The following is a 19430-nucleotide window of genomic DNA, read 5'->3' on the forward strand; positions in this document are numbered from 1 at the left end:
GTTACATCTTTAGTATTTATTTGTTTTATAACTGAAATTTTGTATCTTCTGACCACTTTCCTCCAAATCTTCCTCCCTCTGGTGTAGTTTCTTGACTGAGCCTAGTCCAGGGGTGGGTTCCAAGAAGCACTTTGCTTATTTTAACTCTGCAATCATGGAAATAAAACTCCTCCCCAGCCACTAGGCTGCCACTGATGTTAGCAGAGCTAGAGCAGGCTAAATAAGATTTGACCCGTGCCAACTTTCCCAAGACTTCTCATTTCCTTTGCACTTTCTCTTCCTCTATCTCCTACCCTTCATACTAATAAGAACTCAGATGTCTTTGGATATATAGAGAAAAGGAGTTGGGGCTTTGGAAAATATAAACTGGATTTCTAGCTACTACCACCTGAGGCCTGGTTGAGGTTTGCTATTTGGACTACAGACTGTAAAGAGGGACATCTCAGTTACATGAAAATGTATAAGTCACAATTCCTCCAAGAATTATGACCAGAAGGCAAGACATATAATTTAGAACAAAATTCACAATCAAGGCAATTTTTGGTATAAGCAGGTGTTAAAATGTGAGAGACAGGTAACTCTTCAGTATGTTAATCCACTGAGGTGTTTGGAATGTTTGTTACAGCTAGGCAAATGCAGTGTGTGTGTGTGTGTGTGTGTGTGTTCTGGGGAGGTAGGCATGAAAGATTCAGAAGGAATTTCTCAGAATGGAAAGTTCTCTGGGATGGGCATCTTGGCTGCTCTTTGACTAGATTCCACAGAAGGAGGACAGTGCTGAAATTTTATGGAGGAAGTGGTTAGTGTGTCTGTGAGTTAAATCCCATCTTCTCCCTTGCACTCTCGCCTGGGAAGGATCTGATGAATGGGTGTGGCCTTACACTATGAAGCTGTAATTTACAGTAAGTGGCCCAGCGGCCCAGCCTGTCGTGTCGGAGCCAGTGGGTGGCCGGGTTGGAACCCCAGAGAGGTAGCCATGGAGGAGGCTAGTCTCTGAACGCAGCAGGCTTCAGGAAGAGAGGTAGCTATGTGGGGAATTTCCTGCCTTCGCAATCCTTCATGCCAACAACCACAGCTTAGCAAATCCACCTCCTGGCTACTTTGGGGGAATTTTAAAAAAACAAAACAAAAAAAAAACCTCACAAGCTCTTTTGGGTTTGTCCTTAAAATCCAAACCCAGTTCAGGGCTATTCATTTCTGAATCAGATTTTAGTAAAACAAAAACAAAAACCCTGACACCTAGTTTATTTCATCAAGTGTCAAAATGGAAGAAACTCATCTTCTTTTTCTTCTTTTTCAAGAAATTCTGGGGTCGGGGAGAATTTGTTCTTGAAAGATTAAGAAGTGGGTGGAGGGCGGGGAGAGGTTAGGAAAATGCTTCGGATTTTGGATGGCGCCATCAGAGCTGGTGCTGGCCAGGGGCTGGAATGGGACCGACTGGGGTGGGTTGAGGCTGTCGGCAGCTGATTATACTCAGTGTCGTCATTTTAAGAGAAGCGGGGAGACCCATCCAGGGAAAGGAACAAGGAGTTCAAGTAACAGACAGGCACCACCCCTGGCTGTTGTGAGGTTGAGAGAGATGTGAGCTGGGACCCCCATGGGGCACTCATTAGCACCCCAGGGAACAGCCTCCCTACCTTCAACTTATCTGACTCAGTTCAGTTCAGTTGCTCAGTCGTTTCCGACTTTTTGCGACCCCATGGACTGCAGCAAGCCAGGCTTCCCTGTCCATCACCAACTCCCTGAGCTTGATCAAACTCATGTCCATCTAATCGGTGATGCCAGCCAACCATCTCCCTTCTCCAGGGGATCTTCCCAACCCAGGGATCGAACCCAGGTCTCCTGCATTGCAGATGGATTCTTTACCAACTGAGCCACAAGGGAAGCCCAAGAATACTGGAGTGGGTAGCCTCTCCCTTTCCCAGGGGATCTTGTCGACCCAGGAATTGAACTGGGGTCACCTGCATTGCAGGCAGATTCTTTATCAACTGAGCTATCTGGGAAGACCTCCTCCCTATCTCAGAAAAGCCAAGTGGGTGGGATGTGCGAGGTATGTGTCTCGATTTGAAGGAGCTGGGAAAACAGTGATGGATTAGGTCAGCTGGTGCAGATGAAGTGTTCCTGGGGTACACATGAGGGTACTTGTGGGGACAGACTGCTTAAAGGGGAGATGAGAGGCCTGAAAGGCTCAAGTAAAGGTTGTTTAGCAACGACATCTACACCTGATTGTCCTCTTCCCTTTTCTTAGTAGAGAAAATGGAACTCACTAGGAAAAGGAAGAGGCGGTGTGGTGTGGAAGAAAGGTGAGATCAAGGGCTGAGAGAGAACAAGAGGGAATGAGGTGGAATTTGTGTCACCAGCGCCCATCCTTCCCTGTGGTCTGTTCTATCCCAGGAGATGTGTGAGGACAGGAGGACTTCACTGGTGCGTGCTCAGGCTGGATGTTAGACAGCACAGTAGTAATCATTCAGGCCATTAGGAGTTCGTGTCTTTGTGGGTTCAAACAGTATCTGTTGAATAAATCTTAAGGCAGAGTGATTATTTTTTATGTGCATCATCCAAATGATTGTTCCCAAGCTTTTATCTTCTTTCTTTCTTTTTTTGTTTTGGCCACTCCTCTTGGCTTGCAGGATCTTAGATCTTGACCAGTGATTAAACCCTGGGCCCATGACAGGGAGAGTGCTGCGTCCTAACCACTACACTGCCAGGGAACTCCCCACCAGTCTTCTCTTTGCATGGCCCAGAAAGACCTTTGCTGTGGTTAAACGGAGGCCTGACTTTGTGCTGGAGTTTCTGGGTGCACTGCACTTAGGCTCAAAAGGTGTGGTGTGGACATGTTTAAAGCCAGTGTTAGATAAGCAGCAGAAGGAAGAAGAATGAGTGATGGGAATTCATGGAAGGAACTGGCAGCTCCATTTGCCAGAAATGTTTCAGAGACCCGGTCTACAGTCCCTCTGTGAGCCTGGTTCTTTCCCACACACCTCAAGGGAGAAACTACTGTAGCTTTCCATGGAGGACAGGAGAGCTGGCTGGAGTAGACACATTTACTTACATCTTAACCATGATGGCTGGCCTTGCTCAAGTTGCTTCCAGAGGGTAGAAGAGGAGAGCATGTTTCCTTCGTGATTATACATCATTTGATGACAAGAAATGGAATGGGTGTATATCTTGTACTTGAATAAGACCTGCTGTCTTTGTTGGTGCAGGAGTTACAACTCTGTGCAGAAGCAATCACTGTCTGCTCTGCAGTTCAGAGAAAACATTGTCACAATATAGGAGCTTGATAGCAGCTCTTAATCAGAGAAGAGGTTGAATTAGAGGACCCCAGGGATGAAAGGACCATCAAGGTCAGCTGGTACCTCTTTTCCCTCACAGGCTGTGACCTGTGGAGGGTGACTTTTGTTTAAGTTCATTTGAGTGGAGAATTGAAATAGGCCCATGACACTAATTTTTAAAAAATCATGTGAACATAAACTGAAAACAATGCAAATATTCATCAACAGGTGGATGGATAAGCAAAATGTGGTATGTTCATACAATAGAATGCCATCCCAAAATAAAAAGAAAAAATTACAGATACATCATGGATAAACCTAAAAATATTATTATATTGAGCAAAAGAATATGAGGTTGATATGAGGTTGAAGAATAGGCAAAACTGTAACTATGGTGATAGAAGTAAAAAAAAAAAAAAGTGGTTACCTGTTGTGGTGAGGGTGGCTGTTGACTGGAACAAGGTGTGAAAGAACTTTCTAAAATGATGGAAATGTTTTCTACTTCTCTCCAGATGCAGGCTGCATGGGTGTGTGTCTGTCATTGAGCTGTATACTTAAGAGTTGTACATTTTATGGAATGTAAATTATATCAGAAAGAGAGAAAAAAACCCCAATCAAAATCCAAACAATGAACAATACAGAATGGGAAATATGTGGTCAACTGACTAAGGAACATGGATTGTTGATAAGCTCGATGAAGAAAACTGAATAGTAAACAAAACTAGTAGAAGTCCACTTGCTTAGCAGTTTAAGTAACTTGGACCTGTTATTTAATGTCTCTGAATTTTCGTTTTTCTTCCATTAAAAAAAGGGAGGGCTCGTTTGTTCACTGCACACAGTCTGCCACGTCGGATGGCACTGGTTTAGCGGGAGGAGGACACAGACTCCAATTGCAGACCTGAGGCTGTGCTGCCAGCTCAGGGAGCGCAGTCACACAGAAACCAGGGCAGCTGCCAAAGCCAGCCTGCCCTGTCTCCCTCTCCTGCTTTTCTGGTTACAGCCAGCACCGCAGGAGCTGTGAAAAGACCTGTGTTTAGGGCCAGACGGGAGCCTCTCTCCTTCCTCCCAGAGCCTTGCTTCTCCTGTGATCCAGAGCCGCCCTTGTCCTCCAGCCCAACAGCCTTGAAAGGCTCTTTCTGTTTGGGGAATGCATTTGAAGCCCGGGAGGGAGGGAGAGAGACAGAAAGAGAGAGAATGAATCTGAGGGCACTTGTCTCACACCCAGTCCCAGGGCCTAAAATAAGTGGCCAAGAATCCCAGTCTTTCTTCCCTGAAGGGAGACAGATGACAAAGGTCCTCCTTCAGGTAGTTCCAAAGACCCACACAGAGGGACTGACGCCTCCCCTCCCCAGTCCAGCACCCCAGGCCACTGAATTGGCTTCAAGTGGGGTCCCTCCTATCCCTTCACTACCTTGGAGCTCCCCAGAAAGGGGGACAAGGCAGGGGTGTGTGTATAATTTGGACCTGGTCACTAGAGTAGCGTCTGGGTAATTTTCCATCTTGCTTCATTTACTCAAGCCTTTCCTCCTGATGTAGGGAGGCAGACAGGTTGTGTCTCTTGTTTGCTGATGGGAAAACTAAGCTCCTAGATAAAGACCTCCTAGTGGAGGTCCTGGGCAGAGGTCACACTCGCCCTCCCCAATTTACACTCAGGATCCACACAGGAAGCCAGCTTATCATCTCGACTTGGAGCAGAATCAACAGATCTTGGTCTGGACATTCTTCTCACAGGAGCAGAGTTCAGTGAAAGCACAAATATTGACCCTGTGAAAACCATAGATTCTTAGGCAGGAAGGAAAATGGAGATCAGACTCCAGGGCTATTTTATAGACGAGGAAACATAAGCCGGGAAGTAACTTGCTCAGAGGCAAAGGCCAATCAATGATAGAGCCAGGAAAAGAACACAAGTGGCCATGCGGACTCAAATTCCTGAGCCAACTGGATAGAACTGATTGTAGCATATTTGCCCTTGTAGACCAGGCTTCTCAACCTTGGCACCACTCACATTTTGGCCTCAGTACTTCCTTGTTTGGGACACTGTTCTGTGCATTGTAGGATGTTAAGAAGTATTCCTGGCTTCTACCAGCTAAATACTAGTAGAACTGCTCAACCCAGCAGTGATAACCAAAACTGCCCCAGACACTGCTGGATGTCTTCTGGAGATGGAATTGTCCATGGTTGAGAAGCTAAAAGACACTTGCTCCTTGGAAGGAAAGCTATGACAAACCTAGACAGTGTATTAAAAAGAAGAGACATCACTTTGCTGACAAAAGTCCTTAGAATCAGAGCTATGGGCTTTTCTGGTAGTCATGTACAGATGAGACAATTGGATCATAAAGAAAGCTGAGCATCAAAGAATTGATGCTTTTGAACTGTGGTGTTGAAGACTCTTGAGAGTCCCTTGGACTGCAAGGAGATCCAACCAGTCCATCCTAAAGGAAATCAACCTCGAATAATCATTGGAAGGATTGATGCTGAACCTGAAGCTCCAATACTTTGGCCACCTGATGCAAAGAACCAATTCGCTGGAAAAGACCCTGATGCTGGGAAAGATTGAAGGCAGGAGGAGAAGGGGACCACCAAGGATGTGACGGTTGGATGGCATCACTGACTCAGTGGACATGAGATTGAGCAAACTCTGGGAGATAGTGAAGGACAGGGAAGCCTGGTGTGCTGCAGTCCGTGGGGTCACAAAGAATTGGACACGACTTAGCAACTGAACAACAACAAGAAGCAGTGCAATGGAAAGCCCATGCTGTCAATTCAACATGCAAAGATGCACTGTGGTCCACATCCTTTTTTTGTAAAGCTGTTTGGGTATTAGTCTGGAAGTTCTTTGAGGGCACAGACAGGGTCTGATTCACCTTGATGTTTCCTGTGTCTTGAGACATACCTGGCAGGTGAGAGACAGGCAATCAAGGGTTTTGAATGAGTGAACGAACCAACTCCCTGGGAGACCCTGAAATGTAAACTTCCACTCCCTGGATATCCTGTATTATGTTAAGCCTCAGCCAGGCAGAGGCAAGAGGAGGGGCAGGAGAATGACCTGCGTGACCTTCCATCAGCGGGAAGGGGGGCCTCCTGTCATTTGCTTTGTCATCCACGGTCCTGGCCCCACAGAAGTGTCTTCTCCTTGAGCTCCTTTCCTTTTGCTCCAGACTCAATTATGTGGCTTCTTTTCATTCTTGCAAAACAATAGAAATGGATGCTGTATCATAGAGACTTTTCTCACTGGGGGTTAAGCCAGAATTCTGGAATTTTTTTTTTTTTTTTTTTTTAGAATTCTGGAAGGTTAAGCCTGAGATTCTCACATTTGGAAGCCAGAAGTCCCTAAATACTATGGAGTCATGAAATTCTGACATTGGGAAAATTCATATGTAAAGTTTAAGAGGAAACATTCCTACCACAAAATCCTCTGCTACTGTTTCTCTTCATACCAGAAATTTTCAGCAGTGTTGTGTTTGGGCAAGTGACTGGACTCTTGTATGTCTGTTTTCCAAACAATTAAGTGCTTGAGAGGGTAGAGTTCTTTTTGGTAAGATGGAAAAAAAAAAAAAAAAAGCTTTCAGAAGACCTTATATTCAAAGTTATAAAGTATAAATTCCAGTCATTTTTAAGAGTCACTGGATTCTTGTGACTGGAACTTTATGTTTTATGGTTTACTTTGGGCAGAATGAAAATGGAAGTAACAGAAAAAAACGAGCTGTGGGTTACATGGATCTTATAGGGGAATTAATTAAAAAGAGACCTTTCCAAAGATTTTACTGGGAAATTAATTCAAATGGACAAATTGATTTGAATATAAATGGTGAAAGAGGACACAAACTGAATAAGTACAAAAAGGGAAATAAAGAAGTGACAGTGAGAGGGAAGAATGATTTTGTTACAATGATTGGGTGCTATTGGCCTAAGATGATTTTAAAGGTGGATTTTACCAAGCTGCTGAAGTGCATCCAGGACCATAGAACCATCATGTCTGGCCACATGCTGTTAGCATTTATATGATAGCTCTTCAGCCTAAATTTTATCAGGGATAATGAATGTTAATTTTTAAAAAAAAAAATTATTGACATATAGTTGATTTACAATGCTGTGTTTAATTTCTGCTGTACAGGAAAGTGACTCAGTTTTATATATATATATAGAGAGAGAGAGAGGGAGAGGGAGAGAGAGAGAGGTTTCCCTGATAGCTCAGTTGGTAAAGAATCTGCCTGGGATGCGGGAGACCTGGGTTTGATCCCTGGCTTGGGAAGATTCCCTGGAGGAGGGTCTGGCAACCCATTCCAGTATTCTTGCCCAGAGGAGCTTGGCGGGCTACAGTCCATGGGGTTGCAAAGAGTCAGACATGACTGAGCGACTAAGCACAGCCCAGCACATGACCTTAGGCAAACACGTCTGAAGCAGTCAGGCATGAAATGTTCCCTGCGAGATTTATCTCTGATGCTTCTCAGTGCTGAACTTAGACCCATATCATTTTATATGCTTCTGGTGTATAAGCACATAGATGCTCCTTTCCAGGTGACCAGTCCAAACCTGTCAATCCTAAAAGAAACCAACTCTGAATATTCACTGAAAGGACTCAACCCGAAGCTCCAATACTTTGGCCACCTGATACAAAGAGCCAACTCATTGGAAAAGACCCTGATGCTGGGGAAGATTGAAGGCAAAAGGAGAAGGGGTCAGCAGAGGATGAGATGCTTAGATAGCATCACCAACTCAATGGACATAGGTTTGAGCTAATTCCGAAAGATAGTGAAGGACAGGGAAGCCTGGTATGCTGCAGTTCATGGGATTGCAAAGAGTTGGACACAGCTTAGTGACCGAACAACAAGTCTAAAACTGTGTGGTAGCCAGAGCCAGCTGCTGGGGAGGGTACAGTAGATGAGGGTGGGGAGGAATGATGTGATCAGGTTGTCAGACTTAACACATAAAAACACAGGACGCCCAGTTAAATTTGAATTTCAGATGAAAAATGCTTTTTTTTTTTTTAGTATAAGTATATCCCCTGTGAAAGTGAAAGTTAAGTCACTCAGTTGTGTCCAACTCTGCGACCCCATGGGCTGTAGCCTTACCAGCCTCCTCCGTCCGTGGGATTTTCCAGGCAAGAGTACTGGAGTGGGTTGCCATTTCCTTCTCCAGGGGATCTTCCCAACCCGGGGATTGAGGCTGGATCTCCTGCATTGCAGGCAAACGTTTTACCGTCTGAGCCACCAGGGAAGTCATATCCCCTGTAGGGCATGGGATATACTTACATACTTAAAACATTATTTACTGTTCATCTGAAATTCAAATCTAACTAGGCTTCCTGTGTTTTATCTGGCATCCTTTCTTGGGACTCTCAGCAGCCAAGGAGCTGGGGTCCTTGATGATGGTAGTGATGTTGAGGGCATTGTGATGCTTCTGTATCAGATGGAAGATGGCTGTCCAGGTCCCCTTCTCTCACGCCTTCTCCCATTCACCTGGGGTTTCTAGATAAGCCAGGAAGTCCTCTTGCCTTGTAGATGTCCAGGCAGTAAAGGAAGGACAGAGCAGCATTTGTAGTTCATTGCTACCGTAAAGTTCTTTCTCCAGTTCCCTTTTGTCTTGCTCCAGCAAGAGGAACAACTCAGTCTTTTAAGGATTTGTGGACAGAAGGAAATGTGACTGGATAAAGCTATTGCACTCTGGAGCATGTGTCCTGGGGAGATAATGGCTCTCACTCTGCTAAAATAAATGGTCTGCTTTGTTCCTGAATAATAATCAGTTGGCAGTTTTGTTCTCTTTTCCCGGCAGCTGGATGAGGACGTTCTGATTTCTGAGGAAAACGGGTGACCTGGGGCTGGCCATGTTGGACAGAGGGGGCAGGGAGAGTCACCACACCTGGGAGCCCCCTATGGTGACAAAGATCCTGCTGCAAAACCTCTCCCCACTGGCTGTCTTAATGCCCAAAGGTCTGCCATAAGTCTGAAGGTTAATGACCCTCACCATAAAAAATGCATATTTCCCTGTGAATCAAAACATCCTCTTGGAATGAATTGACCCCATTTTTTTTAAAAGCTTATAAACAAGGGAAGCTTATTTCTCATTGAATTAGATCCCTAGAGTCTTACTAACCCCACATTTGGCTGAAAGCAGGGTCTTAGTGTTATTGGACTCTAGGCCAGGCAATTCTTTGGGGGACTGAGAGATAAAAGAGGTTGACCTACAGAGGGAGAATATGACAAAAACCTAGAAATTAAGGGACTGGGCAGTTCAGGAGGACTGGGGAAGGTGGAGAGAGGAGGAACAAGAGAGAGGAGAGACCAAGGAGAGGATGGGGTGAAACTACCCACTTTACTTGCTGCCATATTGGCTGGGGCTCCGTGGATAGAAGCACCCCAGACAAATTTGGGTTGGGCATGGCTGAGGTCAGGACACTGAGTTCCTGTCTTGCTCCTCTGTGTGAGTCCGAGTCAGTTCTATTTGATTTTCTTACCCGTTTCTCCCAAATGTCAGGAGACAAATGAAAGCACAGAGGGAAGTTTCTGTCCTGCTCTAGCCTGGAGGAGTGCATTAGGCTGCAGGGAAGGGAAGGCTCATATCCAGTGGATTGAACCTTAATGGGGTTTCTTTTTCTCATGTGACAGCAAGCTCGAGTAGTCCGTATGGGCTGATGTGAAGCTTGAGCATGTCACCGGGGGTATGGACTACATCTGTCAGCCTGCGGTCAAAGAGGGCATGGGGCTCGGTGTTCAGTGAGCTGCAGTGGCCCAGAAGAAAATCCCTGGCAGATATTCAAGTGGCCCTGGCATTCTGGGCCTTTCCCTTTGCCACCTGGAGACAAGTTCACCATCCCGAGATTGTGCTTCCCAGCACCATTCATCTTTATTTTTTAAAATTTTTTTGGCTGTGCTGGGTCTTTGATGCTGAGTAGGGCTTTCTTTAGTTGCAGCAAGTGGGGACTACTCTCTAGTTTCGGTGCACAGGCTTCTCACTGTGGTGTCTTCTTTTGTTGTGGAGCATGGGCTCTAGGCTTGAGGGCTTCAGTAGTTTTGGCTCACAGGCTTATTTGCCCTGGGGTATGTGGGATCTTCCCGGACCAGGGATCGAACCCATGACCCCTGCATTGGCAGGTAGATTTTTAATCACTGGACCACCAGGGAAGTTCCATCCAGTACCAATCATCTCAATGAGTGGTTGAATGTTTCATTTCCCCCACAGATATTTGACTCCATCTAGGCACCCCCTGTGTCTTCCTCTCTATTTGGGAGGGTGCCAAGAACACTAGGCTTCCCTGATAGCTCAGTTGGTAGAGAATCCACCTGCAATGCAAGAGACCCCGGTTTGATTCCTGGGTTGGGAAGATCTGCTGGAGAAGGGATAGGCTACCTACTTCAGTATTTTGGGCTTCCCTTGTGGCTCAGCTGCTAAAGAATCCACCTGCAATGCAGGAGACCTGGGATAGATCCCTGGGTTGGGAAAATCTCCTGGAGAAGAGAAAGGCTACCCACTCCAGTACTCTAGCCTGGAGAATTCCATGGACTAGAGAAGTCCATGGGGTCGCAAAGAGTTGGAAACGACTGAGTGACTTTCACTTCACTCCAAGAACACTGCAGGGGCCAGTTTGGTTCAGGGAATCTCTGTAGATTGTCTGGACACAGGATGATTTTTTTACCTGCGCTTTCCATCCAAAACCTACTTTCCAGAAGAGCAATGGTTACAACTTTGCCTCCTCTATCCAAAGAAGTCTTTTGCCACCATTAATTCAGTTCCATTTCATTCCTGAAGACTAGAGCCTGAGAAAAGATACAGTGTATGTCTTGAAGGTCAGAGAGCTTGGGCAATGCATGCAATTTTCCATTGGGAATGAACATTCCCATCTCCTGAGCAGGTCTGTAAATCCCCAAGGTTGCCCTCTCCTCAGTCTTGGCCAGCTGAATGAATAATATTTCTCATTCCAATAACCACAGAATTTGGATTGTGATAAAGCCAGTTGTAAAATTCTCTCTGTGGATGGCTCGAGTATGACATAAATGGGGATGAATGGCTCCAGGGTCATAGCCTACATTTTGACTGGAGCCAGCTGTCCTAGAAATGTGTCCTTTAGGTTCCAAAGGATAAAGAATGTGTAGCATGTCCCTTCTATGTGGCAAAAGCTGCCTGACTTAGTGACAGTAAGTTTTGGAATCAGGAGGCCAGGATGTCAGCCCTGGTTTCTTCCCCTCTCTAGGTGGACAGAGCCGGACGTACTTAAGCTCTCAGACTGTTTCTTCCTCTGTAAGAGATAGGGATATCTCTTCATGGATATGAGTGGGAATTTCAAGTGCTGACCTATTCAGTTCAGTTCAGTCGCTCAGTCGTGTCTGACTCTTTGTGACCCCATGAATCGCAGCACGCCAGGCCTCCCTGTCCATCACCAACTCCTGAAGTCTACCCAAACCCATGTCCATCGAGCCGGTGATGCCATCCAGCCATCTCATCCTCTGTCGTCCCCTTCTCCTCCTGCCCCCAGTCCCTCCCAGCATCAGGGTCTTTTCCAACGAGTCAACTCTTCACGTGAGGTGGCCAAAGTATTGGAGTTTCAGCTTCAGCATCAGTCCTTCTGATGAACACCCAGGACTGATCTCCTTTAGGATGGACTGGTTGGATCTCCTTGAAGTCCAGGGGACTCTCAAGAGTCTTCTCCAACACCACAGTTCAAAAGCATCAATTCTTCGGCACTCAGCATTCTTCACAGTCCAACTCTCACATCCACACATGACCACTGGAAAAACCATAGCCTTGACTAGACGGACCTTTGTTGGCAAAGGAATGTCTCTGCTTTTTAATATGCTATCTAGGTTGGTCATAACTTTCCTTCCAAGGAGTAATAAGCATCTTTTAATTTCATGGCTGCAGTCACTACCTGCAGTGATTTTAGAGCCCCCCAAAATAAAGTCTGACACTGTTTCCACTGTCTCCCCATCTATTTCCCATGAGGTGATGGGACCAGATGTCATGATCTTAGTTTTCTGAATATTGAGCTTTAAGCCAACTTTTTCACTCTCTTCTTTCACTTTCATCAAGAGGTTTTTTAGTTCCTCTTCACTTTCTGCTATAAGGGTGGTGTCATCTGCATATCTGAGGTTATTGATATTTCTCCCGGCAATCTTGATTCCAGCTTGTGCTTCTTCCAGCCCAGCCCTTCTCATGATGTACTCTGCATATAAGTTAAATAAGCAGGGTGACAATATACAGCCTTGATGTACTCCTTTTCCTATTTGGAACCAGTCTGTTGTTCCATGTCCAGTTCTAACTGTTGCTTCCTGACCTGCATACAGGTTTCTCAAGAGGCAGGTCAGCTGGTCTGGTATTCCCATCTCTTTCAGAATTTTCCACAGTTTATTGTGATTTACACAGCCGAAGGCTTTGGCATAGTCAGTAAAGCAGAAATAGATGTTTTTCTGGAACTCTCTTGCTTTTTCGATGATCCAGTGGATATCGGCAATTTGATCTCTGGTTCCTCTGCCTTTTCTAAAACCAGCTTGAACATCTGTAAGTTCTCAGTTCACGTATTGCTGAAGCCTGGCTTGGAAAATTTTGAGCATTACTTTACTAGCGTGTGAGATGAGTGCAATTGTGTGGTAGTTTGAGCATTCTTTGTGATTGCCTTTCTTAGAGATTGGAATGAAAACTGACCTTTTCCAGTCCTGCGGCCACTTCTGAGTTTTCCAAATTTGCTGGCAGATTGAGTGCAGCACTTTCACAGCATCATCTTTCAGGATTTGAAATAGCTCAACTGGGATTCCATCACCTCCACTAGCTTTGCTCATGGTGATGCTTTCTAAGGCCCACTTGACTTCACATTTCAGGATGTCTGGCTCTAGGTGAGTGATCACACCATTGTGATTAGCTGGGTTGTGAAGATCTTTTTTGTACAGTTCTTCTGTGTTTTCTTGCCCCCTCTTCTTAATATCTTCTGTTTCTGTTAGGTCCATACCATTTCTGTCCTTTATTGAACACATTTTTGCCTGAAATGTTCCCTTGGTATCTCTAATTTTCTTGAAGAGATCTCTAGTCTTTCCCATTCTGTTGTTTTCTTCTATTTCTTTGCATTGATCACTGACGAAGGCTTTCTTATCTCTCCTGGCTATTCTTTGGAACTCTGCATTCAAATGGGAATATCTTTCCTTTTCTCCTTTGCTTTTTGCTTCTCTTCTTTTCACAGCTATTTGTAAGGCCTCCTCAGACAACCATTTTGCCTTTTTGCATTTCTTTTCCATGGTGATGGTCTTGATCCCTGTCTCCTGTACAATGTCACGAACCTCTGTCCATAGTTCATCAGGCTCTCTGTCTATCAGATCTACTCCCTTAAATCTATTTCTCACTTCCACTGTATAGTCATAAGGGATTTGATTTAGGTCATACCTGAATGGTCTAGTGGTTATCCCTACTTTCTTCTGAATTTGGCAATAAGGAGTTCATGATCTGAGCCACAGTCAGCTCCTGGTCTTGTTTTTCCTGACTGTATAGAACTTCTACATTTTGGCTGCAAAGAATATAATCAGTCTGATTTTGGTGTTGACCATCTGCTGATGTCCATGTGTAGAGTCTAAGACATCACACATCACTAAATGTGCCTGTGAGCCAGGGCTGGCCACCCATAAGGCACAGTCCAATTGAAGGAGTCCTTTCTGCCTCAAAGGACATGGGAACCACTTCCTGGTTGGACACCCTTGTTCTAGCTCTGATCTTCCCCAGGAACTCTTCTTTGTTTTTTGTTGTTCAGTCACTCAGTCATGCACAACTCTTTGCAACCCCATGGACTTCAGCACACCAGGCTTTCCTGTTCTTCCCCATCTCCTGGAGTGTGCTCAAACTCATGTCCATTGAGTCAGTGATGCCATCCAACTTCTTTGCTACTAGAAAGTAATTTTTCATTTTTTGATTACAAAAAATATATTAGTGTGAAATTTCATTGGCTGTCTCCAAATTCACCAAAAGAAGGCAATCATCCAGATGATTCTGGTAAAAACCTTAGTGAACTCAGGCATCCTGTGCATGGTCGTGGGGAAAGCAAATGGATAGAAGAAGCAATGGTTAGTATTTACTGAGTAGCTACTATGTTCCAGACACTGCATGAAGTGTTTACATGTGTTACTGCATTTAATTCTCACATCAACCCACTTGGGTAACTACTACTGCACCACTTTGCAGATAAGGAAACTGAGGTGCAGAGAGGTGGGAGGGGGGATGTACCCCTATAGCTAGGAAGTACTAGTTTTTGTTGTTTTAGTTGCTGAGTTGTGTCCAACTCTTTTGTGTCTCCACCGACTGTAGCCTGCCAGACTCCTCCAACCATGGGATTTCCAAAGTTAGAATAGTGGAGTGGGTTGCCATCCCCTTCTCCAGGGGATCTTCCTGACCCAGGGATCGAATTTGTGTCTCCTGCATTGCAGATGGGATCTTTATTGCTGAGTCACAGGGGAAGCCCAGGAAGCAGCAGGGCTGGGGCTTAAATCCAGAGCTGTCTGATTGCAAAACCCACACTCTTAACCACCATGGGATTATTAACCTCTTTGCCTTTTTCCCCCAACTTGTGATTCCCAGTCAATATCAGAGACCACCTGTCCCTTTGGCCCTCTAACTCTCCATGTCTCTTTTCTTCTGTTGTGCAGCCCTGGGCTGAATCCCACAGAGAGCCTATGCTACACTGAAAGGACACTGGGCTTTGGTGGTGTGCTCTGGCCCAGGCAGGCTTAATGACATTAAAAAAAAAAAGTTTATTTATTTGGCGGTGCAGCATGTGGGATCTAGTTCTCTGACCAGGGATTGAACCCAGGCCCCTTGCCTTGAGAGTGTGGAGTCTTAGCCACTAGACCACCAGGGAAGTCCCCCAGGCAAGCTCTGAGGTATTAAGCTGTCTGGCCCTCTCTTTGGCAATGACCATACCCCTGGCACTAAGGGTGCAGCAGATGCCCCTGGCAGTGCTTGGGGGTGGGGGCAGAACTTAAAGTTTCAGGGACCAGCCATTCTGCCACCAGGGGCGCTCCTGAGGCTGGTGGGGGTCCGACCAGCACTGTGCCTCCAACTCCATCCCCACAGGCAGTCCAAGGACAGAACTGAAGTCTCTCTTTTCACTTCCTCCTTCTCTGCAATGGGCATAATGATGGGATGCATGCATGCATGCTTGCTAAGTCATTTCAGTCGTGTCTGACTCTTTGCAACCCCACGGACCGTAGCCCACCAGGCTCCTCAGTCCATGGGATTCTCCAGGCAGGAATACTGGAGTGGGTTGCCATGCCCTACTCCAGGGGATCTTCCTGATCCAGAGATCAAACCTGAGTCTCTTATGTCTCTTGCATTGACAGGCGGGGTTTTGTTTGTTTGTTTTTTTTTTTTTTTGTTTAAAACCCACTAAACCATCTGGGAAGCCCCATAATGATGGGATACCAAGGAATAAAAGGTTGAGAACATGTGTTTTGCCAGTTGTTTCAAAAGGCTCAGAATCAACCCCATGCCTCCCTCCTGTGTGAGCCTTGCAGAAGTGCTCCTGATGGCTACTTCCCTTCTTAAATCAGTGTTGGAGTCACATGTCCAGGAAGTCTTCCCTGAAGAAGCAGGCTAGGTTACGGTGCCCTCCCTCTGTGCGTTCTGCTATCAGAGTACCTCACCAGCACATTTATTACCAGTTGCCTTGTCAGTCTCCTCCTAGGCTCTTTGGGGGCTATTTCCTGGCATGTAGCACATACTTCTGCATGTTTGTTGATCTGAACTTGAGCTTTGAGTCGAAGAAAAGATCAATAACCATTTCAAAAGTTTTGTTGTTTTACATTTGTTGTTAATACCTGGTGATTCTGCCCTTTAGGCAGAACTATTCCTCAGAATTTTAGGCATCTTTGGGAGTTTCTATGCCTTATTCAGATCTCTGGGTCATGACTTAGTGTTCCGGGGATTTCAGAGGGGAAGAAAAATCATTTGCTTCTGCAAACCCTCATGTCCACCATTCTGATAAAGGACCCCAGCTGTGACAAGGAGATTATTTACTTGAAACTAATGAGCAAAGCTAATTACTGCAGTTGATTTGGGCAGGGACAGAGTGTTCCGGAGCAGGCTGCTGGCAAATGTCCCCAAGTCTCCAACTCAGCAACTGAGCCAATGAGCCCATTCGACGTGCCAGTGCTTTTCGGTCCTTGAATCTCCTGTCCAATAGCAAACAGACTTTAGGGTTGTGGTTTGGGGCTCAATTGCCTGAGAGGAGCCAAGAGTGAGTTTCTGTGGCTTGTTCTCATTCTCTCTGGTTCCAGTTTTTGTAAAAGATATAATAAAATAATTAAAGTCTGACCTTTGTGAGGGTGTGGGATTGGAGGTCCACCCCTCACTTCCACAACTTCCTTCTCCACAACTCCTCCACAGGACGGCTCCTCTCCTCCAGAACAGGAAACAGACTTCTTTTCGGGGCTCACAGATGCCTGGTTCCCTTGGCTCAGGCGTTTTTGTTTCCTTCTCCATTCCTCCTAATGCAACTGCAACTCACGTGTCAGGAAACCACTGCCACTGACCCATTTGAGGATATTCATGTCTTTATCTGACATCCTGAGCCTCGCGAACTTGTCCCAGATGCCAAATCCCATTCTAATGAATTGTGTGGGCATCCAAATTCTTTCCTTCTGGTGGAATTTTGTTAAAATTAGACCTGACAGGAAGTATTAATGAGTGGGATAGATGAGAATTAAATGTGTGAATTAAATAACATGTCTGGCACAATTTATAAAACATTTTTTAGACATTTAATTTCAATATGCATCTTTTGAGCATATATTGTGAAGCCCAATCCTATTCTCTGTACTGAATAATAATAATAAAAACTACACACACACACATACACACACAAACCGTGGTCTCTGCTCTCAGAGTGTTTGCATTTTGGAGGGAAATGACAAGACACATGTGACGAGTCAGAAACAGCCTTCATGGGATGCACAGACCATAGGGAGAGAGGTGGCGTGGAGAACAGGTAGGAGTGTTGGGGTTTAAAGTGAGGCAAGGACAGTCATGAGGTTAATTGGAAAAGGCTTAATGGGGAAGGATAGTCTGAAAGTGGAGGTACAATTTTGCCAAAGACTATTGGAGAAGGCATTCTAGGCATGAGGAAAGGGGTGAGGAAGCCCAGAGATGGTTACCAGGGCAACAGAGGATGAGAGGATTCTAGGGCATGCAGGATCTGATGGGCCATGGATGGGTCGGTAGGAGCTGAGGGTGGGATGGCCTCTGGGGTGAGATCATTAGCCAGACTGTCAGGGGCCCGAGCAGCAAAGACTTCAGGAGAAGGGCTGGTGTGCACGCATGCTCAGTCGCTTTAGTCGTGTCCGACTCTCTGTGACCTTATGGACTGTAGCCCGCCAGGCTCCTCTGTCCATGGGATTCTGCAGGCAAGGATGCTGGCATGGGTTACCCTGCTCTCCTCCAGAGGATTTTCCTGACCCAGGGAGGGGTGGAACCCACATCTCCCGGATTGCGGGTGGATTTTTTTTACCACTTGCCACTGGGAAAGACCAGAGGGGTTGGTAGATGGTGGCTATTTCAAAATCTCGGGAAAATGTTGGCTTTCCTTGGAATTCTGGAGTGAGGCACGTTACCCAGCTGAAGTTAGAAGCAGTCAGAGAAAGTGAGCCTCTGTGTTTGAGAGGAATGGGGCTGAAGAGTACTCTGGAAAATGACAGGTTCTACCAGGATAAGGTGGAGAGAAGACAAGCAGATGGCTGACAACAAAGGCGACTTAGCTCTAGCGACTGGTGCCCCACAATATTAACCGTGGAGGCTGTAGCAGGAAGCTCCAGGGCAAAAGTAATGGGTGCCCATTTTTTTTGTTTGCTTGTTTTTGTACTAAATGAGCAAGCACACCCTGGGCTTTGTGCTTTCCATCCTGAAGGGCAAATAAGAAATTGTCATGGAGCTAAGTTCTTGAATTTCTAGAAACTTACAGTAGAGATTCTTATTCCATACAATTGGCCAAAATAAAAATGTTGACAAATCAATGTAAAAATAGGACATAAGCATTGTATCTTAAGAATTGTAATTTAAAACATAAAATGTACATCTCCTAACATTTTGGGCTTCCAAGCTGGCTCAGTGGTAAAGAATCTGCCTGCCAATGCAGGAGACTCAAGAGATGCGGGTTCAATCCCTGAGTTGGGAAGATCCCTGGGAGGAGGAAATGGCAACCCAATCCAGTATTCTTGCCTGGAAAATCCTATGGACAGAGACGCCTACCAGGCTACAGTCCATGGGGTAGCAAAGAGTCGGACACAATTGAAGATAGCTCAGCACTAAGATTTCTTTGTTGAACTTAGACTTGTCTCTCTGACCTGGGGGATACTGATTGGAGTTTCCTGTTTTCTTTGTTATATGATCAGCATCCCAATGGATAAATAATGGCCACAGATCTTTTGCTACTCCTTCATTGTGGGGTGGAGCCCAATTCTCTATCTGGATCTGAGCTTACCTTGGTGATTTTCTTGACCTACAGAACACAGTGGAAGTGACATTCTGGGAATTCCATGGCTAGACTTGAAACTCCCTGCTGGGCACCCTGGAATGCTCTTCTGGGAGCCCTGAGTTCTGGAAGCTCATGGGAACTGCCATCTAAAAATTCACTACCTTGAGTTCCCCAGGCTTGAAAGGCCACATATGGGTGCTCCAGAGGACAATCCCAGCTGGGATCAGCTTTCTAGCCATCCCCATGAAGACACGTGACTGTAGCCATCTTGGATCCTTCACTGATATGTGTGGAAGAGAAAACTTGTAATGGTTGAGCCCTCTCTGAATTTCAGAGCCCTCTCTGAATTTCTAGCCCACAGAATTGTGAGATAGTAACAGAGTGGTTGTTTTAAGTCACCCAGCTTTAGGGTAGTTTGTTATCTCTGCTAGATACTTGGAACCTTGTTATAAAGAGGGCTGGGCACATAGTCATGGGACTGGGAGAGACTAGAGATCAGGTACTTCAGCTCTGACGTGCATGTGAGAATTCTGAGTACTGGCAGAGGCATCCAGAAACTGACATCAAAAATGACCCGTGATCCTACAGAAAGTGCCTGGGCCTCCTAGTTTCAGTTTTGCTTTCCTGCCCCTGAAAGCGAGGGGTATCCTGTGTTTACCTTTCCTGGATCACCTTGCTGGGAAAGTGCCAGCAAGCAGAGTCAGATATATAGATGGTCAGCC

This window comes from Dama dama, chromosome 18, assembly GCF_033118175.1.
Source record: "Dama dama isolate Ldn47 chromosome 18, ASM3311817v1, whole genome shotgun sequence".
Taxonomy (NCBI): domain Eukaryota; kingdom Metazoa; phylum Chordata; class Mammalia; order Artiodactyla; family Cervidae; genus Dama; species Dama dama.